This window comes from Pelmatolapia mariae, linkage group LG10_11 (assembly GCF_036321145.2).
Source record: "Pelmatolapia mariae isolate MD_Pm_ZW linkage group LG10_11, Pm_UMD_F_2, whole genome shotgun sequence".
Lineage (NCBI taxonomy): Eukaryota > Metazoa > Chordata > Actinopteri > Cichliformes > Cichlidae > Pelmatolapia > Pelmatolapia mariae.
Genome location: NC_086236.1, coordinates 43,256,128 through 43,268,187, shown reverse-complemented (window position 1 = coordinate 43,268,187; position 12,060 = coordinate 43,256,128). Strand labels below are relative to the sequence as shown.

Sequence of the window (12,060 nt, the reverse complement as noted above, 5' to 3'; positions counted from 1 at the left end):
TACCAGTCGTCATCCCCAAGTCTTTCTTTACAACTCTAGATTCTATAATCTCCTCTTATATTTGGAAGGGTAAACGACCTCGAGTAGCTAAGGTGCATCTACAGAAACCTAAGACTGAAGGGGATCTGGCACTCCCCAACTTCCGCTTTTACTATTGGGCTGCCAGTATTCGGTCCCTGACCTACTGGTTAAAGTCTGGGGAGGGGGTGGGTCCCACCAGCTGGCTGGCAATGGAATTAGACTCAACTCAGGGTATTTCTCTTGCCTCCTTTCTGGGTTCTTCTCTTCATTTATCCATTGACAACTTTACATCTAATCCGATAATTTGGCACTCCCTCAGGGTGTGGGCGCAGTTCAGGAGACATTTCAATCTTAATAATTTTTCACTTCAAAGCCCCATCCTTTCAAACCAACTATTCCTCCCCCCAACTTTAGACAACTTGTTCCAGGTCTGGTTTAGAGCAGGTATTATTTACTTTAAAGATCTCTTTATACAAAATAAACTAGCATCATTTAATCAGCGGTCAGAAAAATACAGTCTTCCCAAAACTCACTTTTTTAGATATTTACAACTCAGACATTTTTTGCAATCCCACCTCTCCAACTGTCCAGAAGCTCCAGCTGCTAACTTACTGGATGAGCTCCTTAATTTGCCACTAACAGGCAAAGGTGTAATGTCTCGCATCTATAATAAACTGTGCGGTGTAACCCCAGCTCCCGTTGTAGGCCTCAAGTCCACATGAGAGAAGGAGTTGGGTCATTCTCTGTTACAATTCAAAGTCGTCCACAGGGCCCACTTATCTAAATCCAAATTAGCCAAGCTTTATCCCAGTTTAGACCCTCGCTAGGGCTGTGCGATATGACCAAAATCTCATATCCCGATATAAGACATCTATCGTCCCGACAACGATATAAATCACAAAAATTTTACATTTTCTGTAAATTTTGTGAATCTCAGGCAGCTCGACTTGCGTGAAGTGTTTCCAGCTGGGCGTCGTGTACCTGGAGTCGAGTGCTTTAACCGATGCATGAGACATAAGTTTCTTTGTGAGTATTTATTACACGGCGTGCTGCGGAGAAAAGCCTGTTCTAACATTTGAGTCTAAGGTTTATTTTTTAGCACCTGGCGGCTCTTTTTTGCTTCTTATCCGTAAATACTCTGCATACTCTTTTACGTGATTCGGTTTATTTTGAAAAGTCTCAACAGGATCTTGAGCTTTATTGTGAAAGGTTTATGTGGAAGATAAACAAGCGGACACGCGATGGTTTTACCGTCGTTGTTGCTAACGACAACGCATAAAAACAGTCGCTTGTCCGTCCGTAGTGTGGTTATATTAAATATAAGAGAAAGAGAGAACTTTAAGAAATTAATATAGCCACTACAGTGACCATCAAAACGATGAAAAAATATTGCCGTAAACAGTTTATTTTGCGACACCACGAAACAAACGGTAGCGTAAAATGAAACGATAGATGTTTTTATATCGTCATCCGATATATATCGTTATATCGAACAGCCCTAACCCTCGCTGTAACAGGTGCAGGTCTGATAATGCTAATCTAACCCACATGTTTTGGACCTGCCCTGCCCTGGCAAATTTTTGGGAGGAGGTTTTCTGCACTTTGAACAAGGCTTGAAACTAGCTCTCAACCCCCTAACTTGCTCTCTTTGATACAGCAGGAGAGGATAATAAGTATATTCCCAGAGCAAAGCGTAGGGTGATGTCTTTTGGTTCCCTCCTGGCTAGGCGTGCCATTTTGATGAGGTGGAAGGCTGCTGCCCTGCCCTCCCATGTTCAGTGGCTTGCTGATCTCTTTCCTCTTCTTTTTTTTCTTTGTAAACTGTATCCACAATTACTCAATAAAAATATTTTGAATTTAAAACAAATTGGTGGTTTTGATTTTAGTAAACGAGAGACTCTCATGATGCCACTGACCAGGCAATCAGTGACACGTAGTCTGACAACGTCACATTTTAGTACCTGCTCAGATGAGAGTACCTGAGAAGGTACTAAAAAGAGTACCTGGTACCAGGTACTATGACCTAATGGAAAACCCTGAAAACCGTGACGAACCATGCTGAGTTGATCCAAGTATGTACTAATGAAAAAGGGCTTAATAGCCCTATTCTACTACTACCACCTACCCGGGACGGCTCAGTACGGTTCGTCACGGTTTTCCCTTAGATGGTAGTACCTGGTTCCAGACACCTTTTTTAGAACCTCTTGGTTGGAGTTCCAGGAGTTCCGAGTCCGAAATTGTGACATCAACAGATTGCACAAAAAAACAACACTGCAATCGCAGAGTGTGACAAAGTTATACCCCGAAGCAGCAGGTATACCACGCCTCAACGCCCTACTTTGTTGTGGCGTTCGTGTTGCATTCAAATGATGTCCCAGGACTTTTGGCCATGTTGCTACAATGACCCCACGCACATTAGGTGGTACTCCACTGTATTGGAAAAAGAGTCAAGCCGAGTCGAACTGCGTCAAGTTGTGTCGAGCCAATCCAAGTAGGTACGAATTGAAAAGGGCTATTACTTTCGCCACACTGGTTGCTGAATGTGCCAGTTGTGAGTTCACCACAGTCCTTCCTGTCACCATTAAAGCTTGAGGCTAGACTAAATCTCCTCACAAAAAGATATCATTAGCTGCTCTAATGACATCTATGGCAGCATAGATTGATTTGCTTGCTTACAAATTCTCCACAACAGGAAGGGCATCTGGCGTAAAAGATTTTCCAGAAAACATAATCTTTTTAGAATTGGAACATCTCCCTCTGGATAATCTGTGGAGCTCTGAAGTTCCTCAGCGATATCATTAAAATGGCGGTAAACAAACAAACAAACAATGCAATTGTCTTCAATTCTGCTTTCTCAGCCTCAGCACCGGTACGATGTTACAAAACCTGAGAGATGAATAAATGGCCAAAACAACAACAAAGCATGTCTTGCGTTGGTACTGTGACATCACTTGCCATGGGTATAATGAGCCCCTTAGAATCTCCATTGAGATCCCTGTGGCTACTTGAGCAGTTCTTCTAAGTCAATTACTACCTAGACCTCATTTTGATCTGTAAGAACAAACGTCTTGTGGTAGTGACTGCACCCTGGCAGGGGTCATTTGTTACCCTTGCTTACTGAAGCGAGGCCACAGGTAAAGTGAGCAATTTCTTACCTGGGTGACAGTTCTAGCCTTCAATAAAATGTATGATTCACCCCCATGACCCCCACAATTTAAAGTAACTTAATTTTCTTTACACCACTTCAGCATCTGACTACAATAAGAAAGTGCAAGGAGAAAGTAATATGCAAGCTTTACAGGAGCAGCATATTCCGGTAAACAGAGCCCCTATAGACCATGCAAGACACCGTTTACCAAGCTGGCAACTGTGGTGGTCTGTGCGGTGCCATTTTAGCCTAATAATCCTAGTATGTAATCCCATCACCTTTAAAAAAATTAAAAAATAAAACTATATCCCAAGATTCATTAGTTGCTTTATGTGTTTTTTGTCAAAAGCAAGCAAAACGTCTGCAACAGAATCAACATTCATGCGTGTTGCCCTGAGACCTTTAGTGGAAGAACTTGTCAATTCGAGTTGTTTGTTTCCACTGTTTCATATATTACTGCCTTTTTCTTTTTGAGAAGCTATATGCTCAGTGCCATTTGTCTTTTTGTCAAAGACTGCATAACAACTACCACTCTTCTTCACCAAAGTGGAAAATGTGCAGTAGAAAAACGTTACATATTCTATCACAGACCAACTAATGTTGTTGTATCAGCCTTGGAGAAGACACATGCTCAGTGCCAATGACATTACTTTTAGTCATCCTTCATAAGGATACCATTGTTTCTACCGCACTGTCTAAACCGTCCCCAACCCCCGGGCCACGGACCGGTCGTTTGGTACCGGGCCGCGAGAGATGAGGCTCGGGTGTGAAATTAATGGTTTCAGGGTTTTTATCGATATTTTTTTTTAATCGTTTTTATCGTTAACTCAGTTTCCCGGGGTATTTTCGCAAGTGTTATGAATAAATTTTCCTTTTTTTTGTACCGGTACTGGTTTTATTTTTTTGTATTTATCCGTGACACCTTAAAGGCCGGTCCGTGGCACAAAAAAAGTTGTAAATGTGGTCTAAACCACATTTACAGTCTTAGTCTGATTGAGCTAAAACAAATATCAGCAAAAGAACAAAGGATGATTAGCATTATCAACAAATGAATCCTACTTGCTACTAATCTCACAGATGAGCCACTGTGAAGATTTCTTTCTGTAGCAATAATTACAAATGGTTGTTAACAACCAGTAAAGTTGGCTTTGTAAAGATCATCTTTTGTGCTGATCATAATGTAGCCCTTCTTTTCCAGTATACCATTGCTGAGGTATTGTGCTTACTAGGTCAGTGCAAATGCTGCAAAGCCAATACACCTTCTTGTCTGCTATGCAAGATGTGATAGGCATTTAATGGGTTAACAAGAAGCAACCATTTTGTGTGCAAGACTTGCAACAAAATGGTACCCTCTTCTCTTCTCCTGGCCTATTACACAAACTCCCTTAGGCTGCACGGGCACACAAGAACGAGTGCCCATGGGGACAAAAACAAGCAACAACAACAACAAAAAAACTACTACAGAGCAGACAAAATGTTCAAATGGCTGAACAGGAGCTCCTGCAACAGTCTGACACTTTGTGACTAGACAGACTGAGCTGCTTTACTACATGACTGGGTAAAGTAGACCTGCCATCGAGGGGAGCAGCAATGAAACGCTCCACTGATAAGGAACTGGTTAGATATATGTTTCTCAAGTGAGATTCAATCCATGTATTCTTGTTAGAAAAACGCTAAAGCTTGACACCTGACCATTTTATTCCCCAATTTCAGGATTTTCACTATAAACAGTTTACTGTCCTGCAGACATTCTGGGAAGTGTTCAATAATGTCTATGATTGTGGAAAAAGCACTAAACTGATCTTGTCTGAAAACTTCACACTCACTGCAGCTCTTGCCTGTCAGTGTACTTGTGGCTCCAAGGTCATGGGCCTAAATCCCAAAACTAGATGTAAAATGCCAATTTGGACAAAGAAACCCAACCCCTCATTTCAGTTTCTTTATCCAAGAGGGTTTTAGTGGAGCTGTGGTAGTTAATACACACAAGATGTACAGGAAGTACCAAGGGAACTGAGGAGGGAGGTTTCAAGCATGATTTTGACTTGCAGTGAATCTTAAATTTCCTGTTTTTGAAAAGTTTGTTTTTGCATTTTAACAAATCAAGTCCTCTCCTCTAGCACCATGCACTTTCACCCCTCTCTAACAACTTACTCCAAATTCACTTCAGCTTGAGCCGAAAAAACAGAGTACGCCTTTAGTCAACAAGATCTGTTTTAAAGTTAACTCTGGTACAGGAGCAGAAGGAAACAAAATAGAAAGCAAAGCAACTGGATAACATTTTGCAGAAAGTCTCAGCTTTTGTATAATCTTTGATTTTCTGAGAACCCTATAATGACATATCATTGTAATGATGGTAAAGCCTAAGACTCGTACATATTTCAACCCAACATGGCAGCTATTTGTCCCTATGTTATGACAGTTGGTGTACAAAGTGCAGGGAAGAATATAAAAGCCTTTGGCATTAATCTGGAAAACTTTCTGTCACGCTATTGCTTGGTGACGATATTGTCTTTGACTGCCCAGGAGACAACTTTCATCGTGCAAAGGCACACTTAAGCCCTTCTCCATTAGTACCTACTCGGATCAACTCAGCATAGTACCTGCTACTTTTTTTAGTACTTGATTGGCCGGGATTCCAAGCGATCCAAACAGGTACTAAAATATGATGTTGTCAGACTGCATGCCACCGATTGGCTGGCCAGTAGCATCACTGGATGAGTCATGAGAGCGTCTCGTTCCCGAAAATCAAAACCGCCATTTTTGAAACTCGGCAACGTAGGGAATTGCAACAAAAAACAACGCCATGTTCCCCCGGGTGTGACGAAAAGCTACAGACCGAGCAGCGGGTATATCTCCGTTTCGATGTCCACCGTTGTTGTAGTGTTCGTGCCGCATATTAATAGCATTACAGGACCTGCAGACACGTCGTTGTGACGACAAGCATGTAATCAAGGTACTACTGGGTTGTAATGGAAAACCAGTCGATCCAAGTTGAGTTGAGTCTATCTGTAGCAAGTCGACCCGAGTAGGTACTAATGGAAAAATGACTTTATAGGCTTTTCCCACTAGTATCTACTTTGGTCAGCTCTGAATGGCTTGACTCAGTTTTTAGGGTTATCCATTACGTGGTCTTAACAGGTACAAGTAACTGTTTTAGTACCTACTCGGCCAGGGTTCCAAGCAATCTGAGGTGATCCCACAATATGCTGTCAACAGACTGTAGGTTAGTCAGTGGCGTCACCCAATCAATCAATCAGTCATGACAGAAACAAAAAGCCATATATCGAGAAGCAGGTATACCATTGCCTCAACATCCTCCGCATACAAATGACATCACAGGACTTTTTGGCTGCATTGCTATATGTACCCCTCGCATATTAGATAGACCTCAATTGTAATGGAAAACAACTGAAACAGAGTCGAGTCAAGTAGCTACTAGTGGAAAAAGGCCATTATAGTCCGAATCTGTGATCAAGACAAAACAAATGCGGGATTCTGGAAATGTCAATGGAACAACAAAAGGAAAACAGGACGGTGCCACCAACGAATAAATATTACTTACATCTAAACCCACAGAAGAACTGTTGTGAAGCCCATCTTAACAAGGTGCCTTTTTCAGTCTTCCACCACTCGGGTACTGTGCACACTCCCTCAATGCAATTGCAAACCAACACACAAAATAGGACAGAGGCACATATGAATTCCATATCCAACTCCTGCAACTGGACTACCCAAAACAATTCTACACTGGTGTGCTTACTAACTACTAGCTGAATTGATTCAAATGCTGATTTGATTTTTAACAAAGCTTAAAGTAAATTTTGTTATAATTTAGTGCAGCAGTAACAAACAAGATCGAATGATCAGCACATTTTAAATGTGTCAAAACATCCAACTCTGGTGAGTTACAAAAAACTCTGACCAATGATAGCTGTCAATAAATTAGACCCAACTTATATAAAACTTCACATGCTTGCAGAGCTTTGTTTTATTTCAACAAAATTCACCAAGGACAAGGATTAAGGCTCAAGCTAACACAAGTGGCAGATAACAAACTGAGGAGTGTTGGGGGGTGTTAGAGGGCTCTTGTCTTAAGCAAAAACTTACCACTATATAGCACCCTAGCCATGTCTAGGCTGCTGTGTCACAGTAAAAATGAAACCTTCAAGCACAAGTATGAAACAAAAACAAAACCAGTATGACCAATTAGTGCTCTTTGCACTCATGGACTGTTACAAAACAAAACTAAAACTGAACTAAACAAAACACCGGTTAAAAACAAAGACCTTCTGCTGATAAATTGAGAATGTTCCACCTGCCATGACAGTGTAAAAGATGTAGAACTTGTCTGAGGTCAAATTATTAAAGTACACTCCAGAAGAGTAAATCTAAGGATGAGTGTATTTTTGCAATTTTACAGTTACATTGAGCCTGTATGTAAATATTTTATGGAGCAGGATCTCTACACTAGGCAGTCCCCACCAGTTCCTTTGGGGCAAAGGATCTGGTTTGACTTGAAGCAAAATGAGTCCCAACTGGCCTTCAAACTGCCTTGGTGACAAATGGTTAAGTGATATAGGACTCTTGATTTCACAAGATGCTACAAAATAGCTAATAGAACTTCATAAGGTATCATGTCACTTTCCACAACAACCTAAAATGCAAAAAGTCAGAGTCAGCGCAGCGCTTTAAGGGCAATCAGGAGCTACTCAGCTTTTGAATGAGCATTTTTGTCATCACCTAAATTATCCTGCTCTAAATAGGCCTACTCCTTGCACTTTCTACAATTGTAGCACCATAGCCTCTCAAAAGCTTTAATAAATAACAATACTACTACTAATAATAATAATATTAATAGTAGTAAATGCTAGCACCTAAGCAGATTCTCCCTCCCAAATCTTTAAAGTTGCTTCAGGCCAAATAGCTTGGCTTCAGGTGTTTCATTATAGATACCGTTTCAAGAGGTACAATGATACAATAATAATACCGGTACAATGCTAGGTAACGATAAGAAAATGAAATATCGCGATAGAATATGGGTAAAACGCGCATGCGCAGTGCCAAAAAAGCACGGCGGTAACGGAGAATGAGAATGGGGGAAGCAGATTGTTGAGTGAAACGGATGAACCAGAATTAGTTTGTAAAAATGGTGCAACTTAACTGGTTTGGTGTTTGTCCGTCAGATACACAACAAAGCACATTTTTTTGTAGAACATGCAAGCGGGCCGTCGTTATTGCCGTATTTGTCGGACTAAGGTGCTCGTAAATCTGGGAGTAATCTGGGTCCTAAACTCCGTCCTTTAAGGTCCCAAAGTCAAACGAACATCACTGAGAGTTAAAAACTGTCTAAATTCTTCCATCTTTAATAAAACGATCAGCGTTGCTGCTTTACCAGGTGTAACTATGATGTTTAACATCCAGGCATCCATGAAAACAGAATTCATTACATTTAACGGAGTTAGAAGTTAGCAGGAAGTTAGCGGAAGTTAGCTCGCTAGTTTCGCTAGTTACCTAAGCATGATATAGCATGTTCTGACTGAGAGATTTCTGAAAAAAATCAAACGTACAGCTCTGCTATCACTTCCAACATAAATGAAGACAGGAAGCTACACAGCAGTGACGTTTGTAGGGTTACTGAAGTTGGGCTAGCTGGTATTTAATGATGTGCTACGTGATCGCTAGCGACACAGCTATGTTAGCATAACATAAACAGTGAAGCTGGAGGATGAACGCTAACACTTTTCCACTCGATAAAAGTTAACGTGAAGGTTCCTGATGATTAGAGGCAAATGCAATCGCATGGCAGGATGCTGTAAACGGACCAAACTTCAGTCAGGAGAACAACTGAGATAATCCCTCCACAATAGGAGGTTAGTCATTAATATACTGCAACAACACGGGAATAGAGCAGATGTGATAGAATACAGCAATAACGAATCAATGGTACAGAAGTGGAGGAAGAAAGAAGAATGAGTTGAATAAAGTTTGATTTATCTGACTGCTTTGTTGCCTTATAATCCCGTGCACCTTATGGTCCGAAAAATACATATTTGACTTTTTTATTTGGCACACTGCAGTTTAATGTAGCAAAGCACCTCTTTTAAACTTCAGTGGATATTATACATGGTTATGCTCAGGATATGTCAGCCCATTTCTACTGGAAATGCCTTTTGGTTAAACTTTCAGCAAGGAATTTGCATTTGCACTGTTAAATGTTTATATAGCTTTAATGCACATAAAAAAAACCCCAGCTGCTTGTTTAAGTAAAATAAATGGATGGGGGTTTTTTGCGCTAGTAAAGTTGTGGAGTTGTATTTTGTCTCGCAGAAATTATATCGTCAGTTATATCGTTATCGCAAATTTTCAAATATATATCGTGATATATATTTTTGGCCATATCGCCCTGCCCTACCTTACTCATTAAACAGTTCTGTCACCTTTTGAGCAAATAGTACACTATTTTTGATGGCAACAAAACTAGCCATGAGAAAGGCAATATGTATATGAATAAAATTAGAGCAGTTTACAAGAAAACATGTATACGGAACAAGTATGATAAACTGATATTATATGAAATCCAGGTATTCAGAAGTTTCTGATGTTTATGCTGCAGATTCAAAAGAAAAGAAGGAAGTAAATCTGAAGTTTAAAGGATACTTAGTCAAATTAAGTTAATTTGTCCTGCACATCTCACACAGATAAACTCTATGATGATGCATAATAAAATATTAAATGACATGGTAAAATAACTATTGTTGGGATCAACATCTGCACAGACTACGCGTTGCTGTGAATTTCTTATTTTGTTGTAACATTCAGTACAGTTGATTCTGAGGCTGTCAGAAAGAAAAAAAAGGAGGGAAGTGACGGGAGAGCGAAAACATCAATCCAGCAGGAGTTCACGGAGCCACAAACAGATGTTAGTGACCCAGGGATGACTCATAAGAAACACGGCAATGACAGGAACTACAGGTAAGCACCATTAGAGCTGTTGCTTCATTTATCCATTCCTTCCTCTGCAAGAGTGTTGGCTGATCTTGGGCTACAGCTGTGTTTCCCTTTCACTATTTTTGCTATTAGTCTAAACCTTAACAACATTTTTTTAATCATCCTAGAAAGCTTAACTATCACATTCAACTCTTTTTTTGAAGCAAAATTTAAGAGTAAGAGTTGATTTTTTTAAAGAAGAAAACTTTAAAAGTGCACTTATTTGATTATTATTGTAAAATCTGATATAAACCACAAAGTAACTTCTTTTTTTAAATGAAATTACCAGCAATATCAATTTTATTGTGCATTTGTTGTTGGAGGGTCACAGAGAACATCAACACTGTGACCACATTAATAACAAACAGAAAGCTGAGTTAATATGGGGCAGAACTATTGTGTTAAATAGTGTAAATAAATAGCAGGTCTGCCCACTATTCCTCCACTACAGACCTTATTATAACAGTGGGTTAAACCACACACCTGTCTTACCGTTCCAACAGCAGCCTGAGCTCTAATGAACCACTGGCAGGTAAAGCAATATATAGATGTGTTTTACCACATGGGTTTATTATGCATATTACTAATGACCCTTTAGATAACGAGCCCACACTTAAGAGTACAAAAACAGCTCCAGTGTACAGGCTATTTTCTGTTAAATTGGGTTTGACAGATTAGCGCTTTACATCATTTATTGTGCGACCATCTGAAAGCGCTGTGCTCCTCTTGTCCTGATGTTAGACACTGATTTTTTTAGCGAGCCTGGACGCAAGAGTGCAGACCAAAACAAAGCGGTGTGATGCATTCGGGTCAACAAAACCACGAATAGGGCATCGGTGCGGCTCTCGACTCCAGCCACGTGTCTGTTAATTTTACATTGACGTTAGCCGATGTTCTGACAGTAGCTACCTTAATGCCTAGCACCGTGCTAGCTAGCATTGGCACCCAACAGCTAATGGCTACGCTGCGGCTGGTCTTTAGCACGACCCCCTTACCAGATCAAAGCTCCGTGCGTGCATCACAGCCACTCTTCCCCTGTGGTTTATCAGCTACATGTCCCGTCTTGTAATAACCACTCAACAGGCTCCCATTGAAGCATCGGCTTTGTTTGCCAGTGTAAAGAGAAAGCGGCAGTCCTCCTTGTAGATATCTTCCGTCTTCCTGTGGAATACCGTCAGGATAATCTTTCTATTTTCCTTTCAGTGAGCTAATGGAGGTTGTTGAGTCAAAGACACTAAAGCGTTTTGGATTTTATTTTAAGTCCGGTGCAACACAGCTCGCTATGTCGATGATAGCAGTGCCAGATCCGCCTCCATTATCTGTATTTGCGCAATTACGGACAGTGTGCCCGAAATTCTGCGCATGTTACACAATATCTGCTAACAACCAATGACAATGTGCGGGGAATCCAGTTGAGCCCGCCCCTTCATGTTCTATGGCTCTCAGAGTCTGGCTGGGCGGTAGGAGGATCTCTTCCGGGCGACCGCGCTGCGGTTCCCTGCGTGCTGCTGCAGCTGCTGCTCCTGCGCTCCCTACGTGCTGTAACAAACACCCAGTACCTCTTGCGCTGACGGTGACTGCGCCCATTAATGAAGTCCTCAGTGGGGCTTTCCTGCTCCCCTGTGCAGTTTCAGTACTATGCTGATGTTGCACGAGCATCACCAAACGTATCTGGGCACTCAGACCTATGTGCCTACTTGTCTGCTGTGCAGGATGTGGTTGGTATTAAAAGGGTTAACAAGTCGCATACAACCATTTTGTGTGCAAGACTTGCACACAAAATGGCGCCACCTCTTCTTCTGCTGGTGAGCCAGACAAAAAAGAAAAAAAAACCCTTTGGCTGAGAAGGCACATGAGAACCAGTTCCCATAGGAGGGAAAAAAATGTTCAAAAGGCTGAACAGG

The 12,060-nt window shown here is 41.1% G+C and overlaps 1 protein-coding gene across 9 annotated transcripts in view; it reads right to left on the bottom strand.

Annotated features, from left to right (window-relative positions):
- Positions 1–11,621, bottom strand: part of znf1035 (zinc finger protein 1035) — a 66,086-nt gene extending 54,465 nt beyond the window's left edge. For 5 of the 9 annotated variants that reach the window (XM_063486389.1, XM_063486388.1, XM_063486392.1 and 2 more), the window contains exon 1: positions 11,152–11,564. The gene's annotated coding sequence lies outside the window, so the exon portion shown is untranslated. Of the gene's footprint in view, positions 1–11,151 lie in introns of all 9 variants that reach the window. The other 4 variants (XM_063486384.1, XM_063486385.1, XR_010095012.2 and 1 more) reach the window with 3 other exon arrangements.
- Positions 11,622–12,060: the final 439 nt, after the last annotated feature.